The 19,315-nt window shown below is 46.0% G+C and overlaps 1 long non-coding RNA gene across 1 annotated transcript in view; it reads left to right on the plus strand.

Moving 5' to 3' along the window:
• The first annotated feature begins 242 nt into the window (after positions 1–242).
• LOC130282521 (uncharacterized) overlaps positions 243–19,315 on the plus strand; it is a 91,910-nt gene continuing 72,837 nt past the window's right edge. Inside the window, exon 1 of the long non-coding RNA XR_008846433.1 lies at positions 243–608. This is a non-coding gene — a long non-coding RNA (uncharacterized LOC130282521). The remainder of the gene's footprint in view (positions 609–19,315) is intronic.

Genomic DNA, 19,315 nt, shown 5'->3' on the forward strand with positions numbered 1-19,315 from the left:
CCCCCTCCTGATGCTTTCTACTTAGATCACTTTTTCCCTCTGTCCCACTATTCCTATCCCCCACTCCACATTCTCTCCAGCTCCCATTTTGTTTCCCTTTCCTTATGTTCTTCACTTTCATCATTTATCATCCTTTTTTCTGCTTCCTTCCGCTTTCTTCTCCATTTTTCACTCCTCCTCTTCCCCTTCTACCCCATTCTTTCTCCTCATGTTCTCCCCCCTCCTCCTTCTTCTAGCATCACACTGTAATACACCACACAGTCCTTATGTTCTTCACTATCATCATTTCTCATCCTTGTTCTGCTTCCTTCTGCTTTCTTCTCCATTTTTCACTCCTCCCCTTTTACCCCATTCTTTCTCCTCATGTTCTCCCCCCTCCTCCTTCTTCCAGCATCACACTGTAATACACCACTTTGCCCACCATGGAGCGCCACACGCGCCTCCCGCTGTCTCTGATCGCGCAGCTCATTCAGCTGCCGCACGCCGGACCGGAAGTTGCACATCGTGCACTTCCGGTTACTCCCACCAGCGCTCATATATAAGGCAGGACGCCGCGATCAACACAGCCACGCCACCACAGCACAACATAGGCTTCAGGGCGCCATAATGTAAGTACTACCAACGTTCTCCCCCCCCCCCCTTCTATTCATGCTTTGCTTGTCCCCTTATACCCCCCCCCCCTTCCTAACCTAGGACCTATCCCACTCTGGAAATTGTCTGGACACACATGTTTGGACAAACCCCCCCCCCCCCCCCCGTGATGCCAATAACCTCTGCAGCAATGGAACTTGGTACCCCTGCATAGGACCCTGTTTTTCCGACATATCTATGGGATTGTGTTTTTCCTGCCCATTTATTTTCACGCATATCTCTACCAGGGATATATAATACCTTTGGACACTGTTGGACTTATTTTGGACTATTTGTTCATATGAAATATATTACAATTGAACTTTGTTTTTCAGCATGTGTATTTCCATGTACATACACCTGCATATTGTGTACTGACTGCACACTAAGCTTATAAGTCTCCTAGACATACATATAGACTCCCACTATAATATATATATATATATATATATATATGCTTTTAATAAGATATGTACACATGTTTTTATCCATTTTTATCTGCCATATATATACCTCTGTTGTTCCCCCTACCCTGTAGATTCTTTTACACACACATATATATATATATATATATATATATATATATATATACGTGTATACACACAGACTTTACAACAAATTCTTAATACCCTCACTTTCATGTGTAATGACGTATCCTTGTACCCATTGTGCTATCCTTATAGCATTTATTTTTGGACCTGAAGAAGGCACATGCTGGTGCCGAAACGCGTTGTCCGTTTGTTCTAAACCATAATAAACTGTCCTGTGCTTTATTGGCGTTCCACATCCTTTTATTTCAGCAGTAGTGCTCATCTAGTACCCCCATTTTCTACTCTCCTTTTCCTGGTTGTAATATTTCCGTACCCCCTCGCGGTCACGGACAGGGGGTCTCGAGCAGCACAACTGCCGCTACTACTTTCCACTTCAGACTCGCCAGGTGAGGTGCTGTCACCGTTGACAACCTCAGCAGGACATCACACCACCCAGAGTGCAGTGGTTCCTGAGAATTCTACCACGCCCCCATCACCCACGAGAGAGCGCCCCAACCTTTTTTACTGCTCCTTAGGGACTGTGAAGCCCTGGTGTGTACTCATGCATCAGCCAACTCCAGGCTGTCATTCAGGCAATATATGGTTTACTTATGCCGCTGCTGGGCCTGGGTCTGGGAATTTAAAATTTTCTCATAGATAGCACCCGCTATCCAAAATCTTCTTCAAAAACTTCTAAAATTGTTGTGTTTGATTGGGGGGGATTGTGAAGCCCTGGTGTGTACTCAGTCATCAGCCCACTCCAGGCTGTGTCATTCAGTCAATATATGGTTTACTGATGGCGCTGCTGGGCCTGGGTCTGGTAATTTAAAATTTTCTCATAGGAAGCACACGCTATCCAAAATCTTCTTCAAAAACTTCTAAAATCGTTGTGTTTGATTGGGGGAATTGTGAAGCCCTGGTGTGTACTCATGCATCAGCCAACTCCAGGCTGTGTCATTCAGTCAATATTTGGATTACTGATGGCGCTGCTGGGCCTGGGTCTGGGAAATTCAAATTTTATCATGGGTAGCACCCGCTATCCAAAATTTCCGGTTTAAATTTCTAAATTCATCTTTTAATCTTAGGGATTTTGAAGGTCTAGTGCCTACTCATGCTGCTGGCAACTCCAGGCTGTGCCATTCATCCACTATATGGTGTCCTCATGCTGCCAACACCTCCATGCTGTGTCATTCAGCCACTATATGGTCTCCTCATGCTGCCAACACCTCCACGCTGTGTCATTCAGTCACTATATGGTGTCCTCATGCTGCCAACACCTCCACGCTATGTCATTCAGCCACTATATGGTGTCCTCATGCTTCAGCCTCATCCAAGCTGTGTCATTCATCCACTATATGGTCTCCTCACACTGATGCCACCTCCAGGCTCTGTCATTGTGCTGCTGTGCGGCAGTGATTCTAAGAGCGATGCCGGTAATCTGCATGTTATTCTGAATAACAGTATTATTTCACTACCCCAGCACACTCCATAATTTTTACTTTTGGCTATTCTCTGGGTAATCATTCTGGGAATTGGCATATCAGTATTAAAATTGCAATCCCCCCCATAGTACACTTCATCCATTCCGGAAAAATTTATTTAGAGAGCACCATCAGTTCCAAATCTCCACTTCACCCTATACACCTTCCCTAGGGGGTGTACTGTTTGTAATATTCTCACATGTGGGTGTTCCTTTCATATATTTTCCTCTGAATGTATGTAACTGTTAGGTCCGTAACAAACATTCGCCTCAAATGCGAAGAGTTCTCGCTGAGCTCTGTCGTATTTCCAGGCGACAATTCGGAGTCACATGTTAGTTGTTCCCAGAAAGATGAAGCAGAGCATAGGTTGAAAATTGCAATTTTTAAAAGCTACCCTTCATCCATTGCTGGAAAATAAATTTAGGCAAAACCTGTGCGTTCAAAATGTCCTCTTTAGCCCTATACCTCTTCCTCAGGGGGGTTACTTTCTGTAATGGGGTCACATGTGGGTGTTTCATTTTTGGTATTTTCCTCTGAATGCATGTAACCGTCATAGACCTCTATGACTTCTGAGCCTTGTTGTGCGCCCGTCCAGCACGTTACCCCATATGTGGATTTGTTTCCATAGTCAGGAGAAAAAGCCCTCCAAAATTTGTAACCCAATTACTCCAATTACCCCTTGTGAAAATGTAAAAAACTGGGTAACCCAAGCATTTTAGTGTAATAAAATAATTTTTTTCAATTTACGGCCCACTGTTCAAAAAACCTGTGAGGTATAAGTACTCACTGTTCCCCTTGTTACCTTCCTTGAGGGGTGTAGTTTCAAAATTGTGGTCACTTGCCGGGATTTTTTATTTTTTTATTTTACATCAGAACCTCAACCATTGTAGTGCAAAGCACCACTTTAGGCCTCAAATCTCATCGGTGCTGTCCCACTCCTAAGCCCTGTTTTACACCGCATAGAGCTTTACCACCATATATGGGGTATATTCTTATTCTGGAGAAATTGGGCTCATATTTTCTCTTACTACTTGTGAAACAAAAAAAAATTGGTTAATGCCAGAAATTTTGTATTAAAAATCAAATTTTTCACTTTTACGGCCCACTATTCAAAAATCCTGTGGGGTGTAAGTACTCACTATAACCCTTGTTACGTTCCTGGAGGGGTCTAGTTTCCAAAATGGTATCACATGTGGGGGGTTTCTTCTGTTCTGGCATCATTGGACCCCCGACTTCAATTTCAGCAAAATTCTCTCTTCAAAAGACCAATGGCGCTCTTTCTGTTCTGAGACCTGTAGTGCGCCAGCAGAGCACTTAACATCCACATATGGGGCATTTTCTTAATTGGGAGAAATTTGGCTTCAAATTTTGTGGTTCACTTTCTCCAATTTCCCCTTGTGAAAAAGAAAAATTTGGGGTAACACCATCAATTTATTGTTAAAAATCTAATTTTCACATCCAACTGCAATGCAAAGTCATCAAACACCTGTGAGGTGTTAAGGCTCACTATACCCCTTGTTAAGTTCCTTGAGGGGTGTAGTTTCCCAAATAGTATGCCCTGTGTTTTTTTTTTTTTTTTTTTTTTTTTTGCTGTTCTGGCACCATGGGGGCTTCCTAAATGCAACATGGCCCTCAAAAACCGTGACAGCAAACTTTGTTTTCAAAAATCCCACAGTTGCTCTCTCCCTTTTGAGTCATGTTGTGAGCCCGCAGAGCACTTCATGTCAACATATGAGGTATTTCCATACTCGAGAGAAATTGGGCTACACATTTTTTTTTCACCTAATACCACTTTTAAAAATTAAAAAAAATGGGGCTACAAGAACATGTTAGTGTAAAAAATGAAGATTTTGATTTTTCTCCACTTTGCTGCTATTCTTGTGAAACACCTAAAGGGTTAACAAACTTTCTGAATGTCATTTTTGAGGGGTGTAGTTTCTATAATGGGGTCATTTATGGGGAATTTTTCACAGAAAGGCCCCTCAAATCCACTTCAATCTTAACTGGTCCCTGAAAATCTCCAATTTTGAAATTTTCATGAACATTTTTAAAATTGCTGCTATACTTTGAAGCCCTCTAATGTCTTCAAAAAGTAAAAACATGTCAACCTTATGATGCCAACATAAAGTACACATATAGTATTTGTGAATCAATATAACATTTATTTGGAATATCCATTTTCCTTACAAGCAGATAGTTAGAAAAATGCTAAATTTTCAAAATTTTCATGAAATTTGGGGATTTTTCACCAAGAAAGGGTGCAAGTTACGACAAAAATTTACCACTATGTTAAAGTAGAATATGTCGCGAAAAAACTTTCTCGGAATCAGAATAATAGGTAAAAGCATCCCAGAGTTATTAATGCATAAAGTGACAGTGGTCAGAATTGCAAAAAAGGGTTGAGTCATTAAGGTGAAAAATGGCCTTAAGGGGTTAATATAAAAATTGCGCCATCAGGTGACCAGTAAGAATTAGAAACCTGGTTGTGAGAATCTCTTATATCGGAGATGGGCAAGTGTGGAGCATTTCCTTTTGTCCAAAAAATAAACCATTTAAGCCTTTACTGACACAGCCTTGTCTTGGCCCTTAAGGGTTTATGTGGTGTTACAAGTGTCCAGGCTGATGGCATTAAATCACAATAACCAGACTTACCTACAGCTGCTCCCCCGATGCCTCCGGTATCCTGCTCCATCCTCCGTTACAGTCCTCTTCCTTGTAGATGGGGTCAACACGTCAGACAGCCAATCAGCCAATCACTTGCCCAGGTGCTACATTGCTGTGGAGGTGTCCACAAGGGACCCTCTGGCCGTCATCACAGTTATTACAGACCTCCACTTATACTGTGGAGGTGCCGATTATCCCCCTCGACCACACCTGCACCAAATAATTTGCCCGGTAGATATTTTATTGCAGGATCTAATGGCAAGATCGTTGCTGCCTGCCATAAGAGGTCAGTTATGACTATGAGGCAAGGGCAGCTCCTGGGCTCACTTCTAAGATGGTTGATGTGACATGACAGGAAAGGGTTAAAATTCACTTTCCACATTTTCTTCCTAAGAATAAAAAATTGGAAAATGTTCTTCTTAGCTACATCCCATATAACAGAGATCGATCCAGTTCACCCATAGTGGAGGTGATGATCTGATGGATGGCTCAGCCCCAGACACCATCATACAAGGTCACTTAGGCCCCTTGTCATCTCTTCCCACCATAATGATAGTGTCACAGCGAGCGCTCCAGTCTTCACCTTCGGACTGGAGCACCCGATGCCTCTGCCCTCCGCTCCTGGGTTACGGCGTCTCCCGGTCAGACGCACTGACCGGGAGCACAGGCCCCTCAGTGGCAGAGACGAGGCTGGCGTGGCGGCTGGTCCCCGCTCACGCGCCGCGTCCCTATCGGGCTATCCTGTTCCCGCATGGCTCTCGGCTCCTCTGCATCCCGGGGCACGCGGCCCCGCCATCTAGGGCGCGCGCCGACTTCAGTAAATTTAAAGGACCAGCTCACCGGTGATTGGTGCGCTGGTTCCTCACCTCCCACTGTTCTTCCCAATAAAAGGCACCTGCCCCTTCCTGCCCTTGCCGGATCTTTGTGCCTTGTGCCTCAGAAAAAGCGTTCCCTACTGTGATAGTTGCCTTGCCCGTTGCTGAACCCGTTGCTACCATATACTCGCCTGTGAACCCTTGCCGCCTGCCCTGACCTCTGCTACGTCCGACTACGCTCTTGCCTGCTCCCTGTGTACCACGCTATCAGCTGCCAGAGAGGTCAAGTTGTTACTGGGGGATACGACCTGGTAGTTACCGCCGCAGCAAATCCATCCTGCTTTGCGGCGGGCTCTGGTGAAGACCAGTAACTGGTTAGAACTGGTCCTCCAGTACAACCCATGCTATCGCCTCTCCGGTCCAGAGGATCCACTACCTGTCCTGCCGGTATGTGACAGTAAGATCCGGCCATGGATCCCGCTGATGTTCCCCTGCCAAGTCTAGCGGACCACACCTCCATTGTGGCCCAGAAAGGTCAGCAGCTGGCCCAGTTGACCGCAATGATGCAACAGCTCCTGCCTGCTCAGCAACAGCCAGCACCTCCGTCTGCACCTGCTGCATTTCCTCCGCCTGCAGTTGCCACTGGATCCAGAATCTGTTTGTCCCTACCAGACAAATACGACGGAGAATCTAGACTATGCCGAGGGTTCCTGTCTCAGTGCTCTCTTCACCTCGAGCTACTGTCGGACCAGTTTCCGTCTGAGTGAGCCAAGGTAGGCTTCATCCTCAGTCTGCTCTCCGGGAGGGCCCTGGCCTGGGCTACACCGCTCTGGGACCGCGCTGATCCAGCCACCGCTTCTGTCCAGAGTTTTTGTCAGGAGTCTCGTAGTGTTTTCGAGGAACCTGCCCGGGTTACCTCTATAAAGACTGCCTTGCTAAACTTGTCACAAGGAAATTCTACCGTGGGTGACTATGCCATCCAGTTCCGCACCCTTGCCTCCGAGCTGAACTGAAATAATGAAGCTCTTTGTGCTTCCATTAAGAAGGGACTTAATTCTGACATTAAAGACGTCCTTGCTGCACGTGATCTGCTTACCACCCTGAGCGACCTCATCTTGCTAGCCACAAGGATTGACAAACGTTTCTCCGAGAGACAAGAGGAGCTCCATTTTGAAAAGGAAAAAGCTCGTCCTAAACGCTGCCCTCGTCTGACTCCAGTGTTCCAGCGTCCACCTCTACCTGTCTACGGGTCTTCAGCTGTGCAGGCCATGCAGGTGGACCCGTCTTGCCTGACCCCGCAAGAATGGAGCCGCCGTAGAGACGAGAACCTGTGTTTGTACTGCGCTAGTACCGAGCACTTCCTTAAGGACTGTCCTCTTCGTCCTCCACGTTCGGGAAACCCTCGCACCTAGTGGATGTGGGAGAGGCATTACTAGGTGTGGATTCTTCCTCTCCACGCCTCATAATATCCGTGCAGTTGTTCCTTTTGTCCAAATCTTTCTTCTCTGCTGCTGCTTTCTTGGATTCCGGCTCAGCCGGCAACTTCATCCACGCCTCCTTGGTCGACAAGTATCAAATTCCTATAACCCGTCTGCCCAAGCCGTTCCTTATTTCTACGGTCAACGGGGAGAGACTCTCTGCTACGGTACAATACCGCACCCAGCCCCTGCGGATGGACATTGGGATATTCCATACCGAGACTCTGGAATTTTTTGTTCTTCCCTTCTGCTCTTCCGAACTCCTGCTGGGTTTACCGTGGTTGAAACGCCATTGTCCTGTCCTGAATTGGTCCACCCGTGAGATTCTGCGCTGGGGTTCCTCCTGCTCTGACCAGCGCTTCAAGCCTGCTCCTATCAAACGGGTGTCGCCAGTTCCTCCGCCACCAGGACTCCCCAAGCCTTACCGCCAGTTTGCGGACGTCTTCTGTAAAAAAACAAGCGGAGACTCTTCCTCCTCACAGGCCTTATGATTGTCCCATTGACCTGTTACCGGGATCTACTCCTCCTCGGGGCAGAATATATCCTCTCTCACATCTAGAGACTTATGCCATGTCGGACTATGTACATGAGAATTTACAGAGAGGTTTTATTAGGAAGTCATCTTCGCCTGCTGGAGCCGTTTTTTTTCTTTGTGTCTAAAAAGGATGGTTCTCTCCGCCCCTGCATCGATTATAGAGGACTCAATAAAATTACCATTAAAAACCGTTACCCTCTGCCTCTAATCTCCGAGCTGTTTGATCGTCTCAGAGGAGCCAAGATTTTCACTAAGTTGGATCTCCGCGGGGCCTACAATCTGATCCACATTCGTAAAGGAGACGAGTGGAAGACCCCATTTAACACCAGGGACGGTCACTTTGAGTACTTAGTGATGCTTTTTGGACTTTGTAACACACCCGCAGTCTTCCAGGAGTTCGTTAACGACATCTTCCGGGACCTTCTCTACACTTGTGTTGTAGTATATCTGGATGATATCCTTATTTTTTCTTCTAACCTGGATCAACATCGAGTCCATGTCCGACAAGTTATCACCCGATTCCGAAGTAATCGCCTCTACGTCAAAATTGAGAAATGTCCGTTTGAGCGTACCTCTTTGCCATTCCTGGGGTATATCATCTCTTCCCAAGGTCTGCAAATGGATCATGCCAAGCTATCTGCAGTTCTGGACTGGCCACACCCCTCTGGTCTCTGAGCCATACAGATAGTTATGTGTACAGTATAGTGAGATTAGTTATGTGTACAGTATAGTGAGGATCAGGGGCGTACCTAGAGCATTTGGCACCCGGGGCGGACCCTTTGTTTGGCACCCCCCCCCCCCCCCCACACACACACACACACACACACACGCACCCCCCCTTAATTACACCCCCTCCCTCCCCTCCCCCCAGGAGCGGACTGACAACACTCGGGGCCCCCGGACCAAAAAAAGGCAAGGGCCCCTGCTAGGCTCTGCAGCTCGTCAATCTTCTGCCACACTCCTATTCCACCCAAATCCCACACACAATAAACAAAAATTTATATATATAAGAAACACTTTAACGTAGGTAAATTTCCATGACCAATAATACTGGTATACAAGGAGTAAATATATACCACCACACAATAACCGCCATACTGTACTGAATAATACCACTATACACAGACCAGTATACTATAAAGGATCTGTATAGAATATAAGTGATTATATACAGGACCATATGGCGGTAGATATCAGCTGTACACAGGATGTATATACCATATAAGTGATTACAGTTACATTTTGGGACTCACAATTACATCTTTTCTGATCAGCGGCATCCTCTTTCCTTTTCTTCTCCGTCCGGATAAGACCGCCATATGGATCTCTTAACATCTGCAGGAAAAACATGTCAGACTCTGCATATATTCAGTGGCCTCCTCTACACAATCTTCCCATCTATAGGCCCACAAACTGTAGTAATGCCCTCCTTGGTGTCCTGCACAGTAAAAGGGCAGGTAGGTAGTTAGCCAGGTAACCCCCTCTTTCCCATAGGTATATGCAGAGTTACACCCCCCCCCTCTTTCCCATAGGTATATGCAGAGTTACACCCCCCTCTTTCCCATAGGTATATGCAGAGCTACACCCCCCCCCCCTCTTTCCCATAGGTATATTTAGGGCTGGGCGGTATACCGGTTAATACCGGAAAATTCCCAGCTCCGCAGATGATGTCCTAGCACCCCAGTCATACAAATGTTCGTTGACAGCTTTTTTTTGTTGGAGCAGGCGGTCGAACATTAGGAGTGTTGAATTCCAACTTGTCGGGCTGTTGCAAATCAAGTGCCTCACTGGCTTGTTGTTTCACCGCTGGATATCTGACAAGTGCGCCATGGCCGTGTAGGAACACCTGAAATGGCCACACACCTTCCTGGACTGCTTCAGGACATCCTGTAAGCCTGGGTACTCATGCACAAAGCGTTGTACAATCAGATTACACTAATGTGCCATGCACGGCACAAAATGTGTCAACTTGCCCAACCTCAATGCCACCAACAAATTTGTTCCGTTGTCACAAACCACCTTGCCGATCTCCAGTTGGTGTGGAGTCAAAGCCACTGGTCCACCTGTGCGTTCAGGGCCGGCAGGAGCGCTGGTGTGGTGTGACTCTGCGCTTTGAGTCAAGTCAACCCCAAGATGGCGTGACACTGCCATATCCGGGATGTGGAATAGCACCTGGGGAGCTGGGGGGGGGGGGTGCCGTTGATGTCGAGCAAGATGCAGCAGTGGAAGAGGACTCGGCCGAGGATGTTATGGAAGAGGATGGAGTAGGAGGAGTAGAGGAGGTGGCAGCAGGCCTGCCTGCAAGTCGTGGCGGTGTCACCAACTCCTCTGCAGAGCCACGCATTCCATGCTTGGCAGCGTCACCAGGTTTACCCAATGAGCAGTGTAGGTGATATACCTGCCCTGACCATGCTTTGCAGACCAGGTATCAGTGGTCAGATGGACCCTTGCCCCTACACTGTGTGCCAGACATGCCATAATTTCCTTTTTCACAATGGAGTAAATGTTGGGGATTGCCTTTTGTGCAAAAAAATTTCGTCTGGGTACCTTCCACTGCGGTGTCCCAATGGCTACAAATTTTTTAAAGGCTTCAGACTCCACCAGCTTGTATGGTAAAAGCTGGCAGGCTAGTAGTTCCGACAAGCCAGCTGTCAGACGCCGGGATAGGGGGTGACTTTGAGACATTGTCTTCTTGCGCTCAAACATCTCCTTGACAGACACCTAACTGTGGGCAGATGAGCAGGAACTGCTCAAGGCGAGAGACGGAGAGGCGGATGGTTGAGAGGGGGAAAGGAGGGCAGCAGTGGTTGACCTGGCTGAAGATGCTGGATCAGGAGGAGGATGGCGGCTTTGACTTTGTGTGCTGCTTGTACTGACGTGTTGATCCCATAGGCGTTTGTGATGTGACATCATGTGCCTTCGCAAAGCAGTTGTGCCTAGGTGGGTGCTGAACTTCCCACAACTCAGTTTCTTCTGGCACAGGTTGCAAATGGCCTCGCTGTTGACAGAGGCAGACACACAGAAAAAATGCCACACTGCTGAGCTCTGCCATAACGGCATTCTGGTGGTGGCAACAGCATGTGTTGATTGGCGTCCCATCTGGCTGACCTCGGGTGACGATGCACGCTGTCTGACTGTGCCACTAGCTCCTTGTGACGACCTCACCCTGCTTCCAACTCGTCTCCTCCTCCTCTCTGTCTCCCCATCTGAATTTTCCCCTCTTCTTCTCTTCTAGCGGGCACCCACGTGGCATCCACGGACACATCGTCATCATCAACACCTTCACCGCTATCTGACACCTCAAGAAAGGAAGCAGCAGCGGGTACAACATCATCATCACACCGTACATCCATGTGTGCAATGCTGCCTGACTGAGACATATTCCTTGTTAACTACATCCTCTGGCAATAATGGTTGCGCATCACTCATGTCTTCAAACTGATGTGTAAATAACTCCTCTGACGGATCAAGTAAAGCTGCTGTGGTGCTAGTGTTGGTGGTGGCGGCAGGCGGGCAAGTGGTAGCATAAGAGGTGCCCGAAGCTAAGCTAGAGGAGGAGAAGGACGGTGCGTCAAGGTTCCGAGCAGAAGCTTTAGTAGTAGATTGGGTGTCTTGTGATAGCCAGTCAACTAAGTCCTCAGAACTTTGGGGGTTCAGGGTACGTGGCCTCTGAACACGGGCCATTCTAGGGCCAAAGGGAATCCCAGCATCACGACGTCCCCTGCGGGGTGGCCTTCCTTTGCCTGTCATTTTTTTTGGTTAAATTTAAACAACTGTCACACCTAATGTGATTTGCACTAGGGTGACACAATTTGCCTTGCAGGCAGGAAAAATGGCAACTGTGACGTGAACTAACAGTGACGGCTGATTTTATTTAACAGCCAAAAAAGGTTTTTTTTTTTAATTTGCGTAACTGTCGCACCTAATGTGATTTGCACTAGTGTGACAATGAGCAAAAAAACTTGCTAGCGGAGTTCCCCTTTTATGCACTGGTCCCCAACCAGGGTGCCTCCAGCTGTTGCAAAACACACAGACTGATATATTTCAGCCCTTTGAATACTGTAGTAGTTAGTTGCTTTAAAGAAAAAAAGCTTGCCAGCGGAGTTCCCATTTTAAGCAGTGGTCCTCAACCAGGGTACCTACAGCTGTTGCAAAACACACGGACTGATATCTTTCAGCCCTTTGAATACTGTAGAAGTTAGTTGCTTGAAGGAACTTAAGTATGATTCTGGAATACCCCTTTTAACCTGCGGTTCCCTCCCAACCAGGGCGCCTCCAACTGTTGCATGACTAACAGACTGATATCTTTCCGCCCTTTGAATACTGTAGTAGATAGTTGCTTGAAGGAACTTAAGTTTGATTCTGGAATACCCCTTTTAACCAGCGGTTCCCTCCCAACCAGGACTGATATCTTTCAGCCCTAAAAAGGGCTTTTTTGGGTGCTGTCCTTAAAGCAGATTTTACACTAGTGCTTTAGGAGTAAACTGGACCCTGAATACACCACCTAGCAGCAACCTAGCTATCGCTTTCCCTATACAGCAGGAGCAGATTCTCTGACCCTCCAGTTCCTAAGCCTGCAGCATGCTGAATGAGGCTAAAATGGCATCCGTGCAAGAGGTAGGAGGGTCTGGAAGGGAAGGGCTGATGCTGATTGGCTGCAATGTGTCTGCTGACTCTGACTCACAGGGTCAAAGTTTACTGCAATGTTAAAGTATAGGGGGCGGATCGAACTTCACATATGTTCGCCCGGCGATGCGAACATGCTAAATTCGCCGGGAACTGTTCGCCGGCAAACAATTCTCAACATCTCTAATCCTGACCCGTAATATGTGACCAGGTATTGAAATATCTCCAGCCGTATGGAAGTTATGTGGGAACATACATTTCCCATTGATTTGCATGGGACTTTAAACAAAACCCCCAACCCTCACAAATGGGGGTAGTTAAGGGTTAAATTAACTATCATATATTTTAAGTGGACCTATAAGTAACATGTGATCAAGTATTATTGAAATATCTCCAGCCGTTTGGAAGTTATGCAGTAACATATATTTCCCATTGAAAAGTGTAATGTTAATATCTTTAGCCGTTTGGAAGTTTTTGTGGAACATACACACACACATACATACATACACACACACACGTTGAGTTTTATATATATAGATTTAAATCAATGAATTTGAAATTGAACTGTTAACTCTCAAGTTTTATTGTCAGGGACCCCTACAAAGGACCTTATATAACAAGCCCCCACAAGGCTCATGTGGCCGTGAGATGTAGGCGCAACATCTCCATTGCCCTGACCGGCCATTGTTTCCAAGACTTTTCGCCAAGGCAAACCATGTGAAGAACAGCGTGACACCGCCGTGCCCTGCACACATGGTATGCTGAAGGGCCACTGAGACTTGTCTGAGCAGTGGAGGCTTAAAAATGTAAGGGGTTATGAAACCCTCTTTGGTTCTGCGAATGCCTGCTCCTGACTCATCCTGTGTCTTTCAGGAACTACTTGCCTCACTGATGCTTTTGGCCTTGGGCCTTTAATTTTTGGATGCTTAGCAGTAGCAAAATACATGCTTAATGCAAATTTCAACATTGATCTTTAGTGAAGGGGTTATGAAACCCTCTTGGGTACTGTGAATGCTTGCTCCTGACTCATTCTGTGTCTTTAAGGAACTTCTTGCCTCACTGATGCTTCTGGCCTTGGGCCTTTAATTTTTGGATGTTTAGCAGTAGATAATACATGCTTAATGCAAATTGCAACAATGATCTTTAAATTCTCAGCGCTCTGCCAGGGCCGTCGACTACCTTGCCGGGGCCGATCCGAGGACCTCACTAAACCATCCAATCGGTAATATAGACAGGCGGTGTGTACAAAGGACAGGGACTTAATGAACCCGAGCTTATGACCCACACTTAGTTGGAATTCTTCTTTCATGGCAAATAATTGCAATCCCTGATCCCTATCACAAACGGGGTTCAGCGGGTTACCCGCACTTATCGGTGAAGGATAGACACACGCTGGTCCGTTCAATGTAGCGCGCCTGCAGCCCCGGACATCTGAGGGCATCACACACCTGTTATTGCTTGATCTTGCAATTGATCGTGCAATGTAAGGGGTTATGAAAGCCTCTTGGGTACTGCTGATGCCTACTCCTGACTGCTCTTGTGTCTTTCAAGAACTACTTGCCTTCATGATGCTTCTGGGCTTGGGCCTTTAATTTTAGGATTTTTTAAATAGATACATATATGCTTAATTTAAATTTCAACATTTATGGTGCAATGTATGGGGTTATTAAACACTCTTGGCTATATATTTTTTTTTTTTTCTGATAATTTTCTCAGTAATAAACTTGAATTTTCCAGAATAATAACCATTACACCATTGAAAGCTTGTGTGTGATTTTTTTTATTAAAATTTTCAAAAATAATACAGAGATGGATGACCTCTGCTTCTGTATTTCAGAAAACATTACTTTAGAGAAGAATGTTTTTTTGTGGTCCATCGTCCTGCATTATAGAGTCTTCTGGACTCTTGGATATGCGCTTGTTCTTAAACAAAGGTACAAAAAAAAAAGAAAAAGGGCCAGTCAGGGCAATGGAGACGTTGTGCCTACATCTAAACACACCTACATCTCACGGCCATATGAGCCCTGTGGGGGCTTGTTGGGTTTGGTCCTTCGTACCAACACGCTGGGATCCGGGACACTCAAAGTTTGATTTAAATCAAATTAAAAAAATCTCAATTTCAATGATCTCCTCATGCATCAGCCAACTCCAGGCTTTGTCATTCAGGCAATATATGGTTTACTGATGGCGCTGCTGGGCCTGGGTCTGGGAATTTAAAATTTTCTCATAGGTAGCCCCCGCTATCCAAAATCTTCTTCAAAAATTTCAAAAATGGTTGATTTTTCTTAGGGATTGTGTAGCCCTGGTGTGTACTAATGCTGATTCCTGCTACACTCTGTCAGCCCTTTGGTCCTGTGACAGTGTGCGACTCTGCCTCCAGATCCTCCACTGTGTCCTAAACCTCCATTGCCCGGACAAGTCTCAGTGGCCCTTCAGCATACCATGTGTTCAGGGCACGGCAGTGTCACGCTGTTCTTCACATGGTTTGCCTTTGCGAAAAGTCTTGGAAACAATGTCCGGTCAGGGCAATGGAGACGTTGCGCCTACATCTCACGTCCACATGAACCCTGTGGGGGCTTGTTGCATTTGGTCCTTCGTACCCACACGCTGGGGTCCGGGACACTCAAAGTTTGATTTAAATTTCAAATTAAAAAAATCTGACATTTCAGTGGTCTTGTTACGCCGAGCGCTCCGGGTCCCCGCTCCTCCCCGGAGCGCTCACAGCGTTCTCCTGTTCGCAGCGCCCCGGTCAGACCTGCTGACCGGGTGCGCTGCGATAATGTCCCCAGCCGGGATGCGATTCGCGATGCGGGATGCGCTCGCTCGCGATGCGCATCCCGACCCGCTTACCAGACTCGTTCCCCGCCTGTGCTGTCCCGGCGCGCGCGGCCCGCTCCCTAGGGCGTGCGCGCCGGGTCTCTGCGATTTAAAGGGCCGGTGCGCCACTGATTGGGGCATGGGTTTTTATCAGTACCTTCACCTGTGCACTTCCCTATTAATACCTCACTACCCCTGCACTTCCTTGCCGGATCTTGTTGCCATTGTGCCAGTGAAAGCGTTTCCTTGTGTGTTCCTAGCCTGTGTTCCAGACCTCCTGCCATTGCCCCTGACTACGATCCTTGCTGCCTGCCCTGACCTTCTGCTACGTCCGACCCTGCTCTTGTCTACTCCCTTGTACCGCGCCTATCTCAGCAGTCAGAGAGGTTGAGCCGTTGCCGGTGGATACGACCTGGTTGCTACCGCTGCTGCAAGACCATCCCGCTTTGCGGCTGGCTCTGGTGAAAACCAGTAGCAACTTAGAACCGGTCCACCGACACGGTCCACGCCAATCCCTCTCTGGTACAGAGGATCCACCTCCAGCCTGCCGAATCGTGACAGGTCTCCTCATGCATCAGCCAACTCCAGGCTGTGTCATTCAGGCAATATATGGGTTACTGATGCCGCTGCTGGGCCTGGGTCTGGGAAATTCAAATTTTATCATAGGTAGCACCCGCTGTGCAAAATCTTCGGTTTAAATTTCTAAATTCATCTTTTAATCTTGGGGATTGTGAAGACCTAGTGCCTACTCATGCTGCTGACAACTCAGGGCTGCGTCATTCATCCACTATATGGTCTCCTCATGCTGCCAACACTCGACACTGTGTCATTCAGCAACTATATGGTCTCCTCATGCTTCAGCCTCATCCAAGCTGTGTCATTCAGCCACTATATGGTCTCCTCATGCTGCCAACACCTCCACGCTGTGTCATTCAGTCACTATATGTTCTCCTCCCACTGATGCCACCACCAGGCTCTGTCATTGTGCTGCTCTGCGGTAGTGATTCTAAAAGCGATGCCGGTAATCTGCATGTTTTTCTGAATAACAGTATTATTTCACTAACCCAGCAAACTCCATATGCATTTTAGAACACAGCAAAGTGTTCTATACCCCTATTGAGGCTGTCTGTAGGCTACAAATACCCTTTTTTAATAAAGATTAGCCGCAAAAAAAATTCGGATCCAAACAAACTTTTTCGGAAATTCGGAATCGGCCAAATCAAATTTTTTAAAAGTTCGCTCATCTCTAGTTATGACATAAACGCAAAAAAAAATACCTACGTGTGACCCCATTTTGGAAACTGCACCCCTCATGGAACGTAACAAGGGGTATAGGGCGCCTTAACACCCAACAGGTGTTTGAAGAATTTTCATTAAAGTGGGATGGGAAAATGAAGAAAAAAATAATTTTTTCAATAAAATGCAGGTGTTATCCTAAATTTTTCCTTTTCACAAATGAAAATAGGAAAAAAGCCCCCTAATATTTGTAACCCCATTTCTTCTGAGTAAGAAAATAGCCCATATGTGGATGTAAAGTGTTCTGCGGGCGAACTACAATGCTCAGAAGAGAAGGAGCACCATTGGGATTTTGGAGAGAAAATTTGTCTGGAATTGAAGGCCACGTGTGTTTACAAAGCGCCCACAGTGCCAGAACAATGGACACCCCCCCCCCACATGTGACCCCATTTTGGAAACTACACCCCTCACCTAAAGTAATAAGGGGTGCAGTGAGCATTTACACCCCACAGGTGTCTGACAGATTTTTGGAACAGTGGTCCGTGAAAATGAAAAATGTAATTTTTCATTTGCACAGCCCACTGTTCAAAAGATCTGTCAAATACCAGTGGGGTGTAAATGCTTACTGCACCCTTTCTTAAATTATGTGGGGTGTGTAGTTTCCAAAATGGGGTCACATGTGGGGGGTTCACTGTTCTGGCACCACGGGGGACTTGTAAACACACATAGCCCCTGACTTCCATTCCAAACAAATTCTGTCTCCAAAAGCACAATGGCGTACCTTCTCCTCTGAGCATTGTAGTGCGCCAGGAGAGCACTTGACTTTCACACATGGGGTATTTCCATACTCATAAGAAATGGGGTTACAAATATTGGGGGGCATTTTCTCCTTCATTTTGCTGCTATTCCTGTGAAACACCTAAAGGGTTAAAATACTTTCTGAATGTCATTTTGAATATTTTGAGGGGTTCAGTTTTTATAATGGGGTCATTTATGAGGAATTTCTAATAAGAAGGCCCCTCAAATCCACTTCAAAACTGAACTGGTCCCTGAAACATTCCGATTTTGAAAATTTTGTGAAAAATTTGAAAATTGCTGCTGAACTTTGAAGCCCTCTGATGTCTTCCAAAAGTAAAAACATGGCAACTTTATTATGCCAACATAAAGAAGACATATTGTATATGTGAATTAATGTATAATTTATTTGCTTAGAAAAAGGTGAACTTGAACTCACCGTCCATGTAGTTCATTTTCTTATGGGATGTCCGTGCCGTACGGAGATTCCGTAAGAAAATGTTAGCACCCTGACAGTATCATCATTTTTCAGCTTCTGCCAATGAATGTATATAAGACTTTGCTTTATTATACTTGGCAGGTGCGCTAACCAATGACTGTGCCCTCTGATCTACATTATATTTTATATAATTTATTTGGAATGTCTATTTTCTTTACAAGCAGAGAGTTTCAAAGTTAGAAAAATGCAAAATTTTCTAATTTTTCATGAAATTTTTCACCAAGACATGATGCAAGTATTGACGGAAATTTATCACTAACAAAAAGAAGAATATGTCACGAAAAAAAAAATCTCGGAATCAGAATGAAAAGTAAAAGCACCCCAGAGTTATAAATGCTTAAATTGACAGTGGTCAGAATTGGAAAAAATACTCCCGTCCTTTGGGTTATAATGGGCTCCGTCTCCAAGGAGTTAAGGAAGACTAGGGAGAGTTATGGGTGGTCACATCTATAACAGTGCCACCAGTATCCACTACCATCCATAGACCATAACTATGAAAAAAATATATACTTTTGAATAGGTGGTTGCGCCATCAGGTGACCGGTAACAATTAGAAACCTGTTTGTGAGAATCTCTTTTATCGGATATGGACCAGTGTGGAGCATTTTCTATTGTCCAAAAAAGAAACCATTTAAGCCTTTACTGACACAGCCTTGTCTTGGCTATTAAGGGTTTATGTGGTGTTACACGTGCCCAGGCTTATGGCATTAAAACAGAATAACCAGACTTACCTCCAGCTGCTCCCCCTGTGCCTCCGGTATCCTGCTCCATCCTCCGTTACAGTCCTCTTCCTTGTAGATGGGGTCAACACGTCAGACTGCCAATCAGCCAATCACTTGCCCAGGTGGGACATTGCTGTGGAGGTGTCCACAAGGGAATCTGGCCATTATCGCAGTTAATAAAGACCCCCAATTATGCTGTGGTGGTCCCGATTATCCCCCTCGACCACACCTGCACCAGATCCTTTGCCAGGTAGATATTTTATTGCAAGATCTGATGGGTTACCACCGGACATTGGCAAGATCTTCGCTGCCATTAGAGGTCAGTCCTGGCTGATTATTGCAGCCATTTCTGTGACATGATGTAAATATACCTCATTTTGCGTTAACGTATTTCCCCACATGACAGGAAAGGGTTGAAATTCACTTTCATATTTTTGTCCCTATGAATAAAAAAATTAGAAAATGTTCTTCTTAGCTACATCCCATA

This window comes from Hyla sarda, chromosome 7 (assembly GCF_029499605.1).
Source record: "Hyla sarda isolate aHylSar1 chromosome 7, aHylSar1.hap1, whole genome shotgun sequence".
NCBI lineage: Eukaryota > Metazoa > Chordata > Amphibia > Anura > Hylidae > Hyla > Hyla sarda.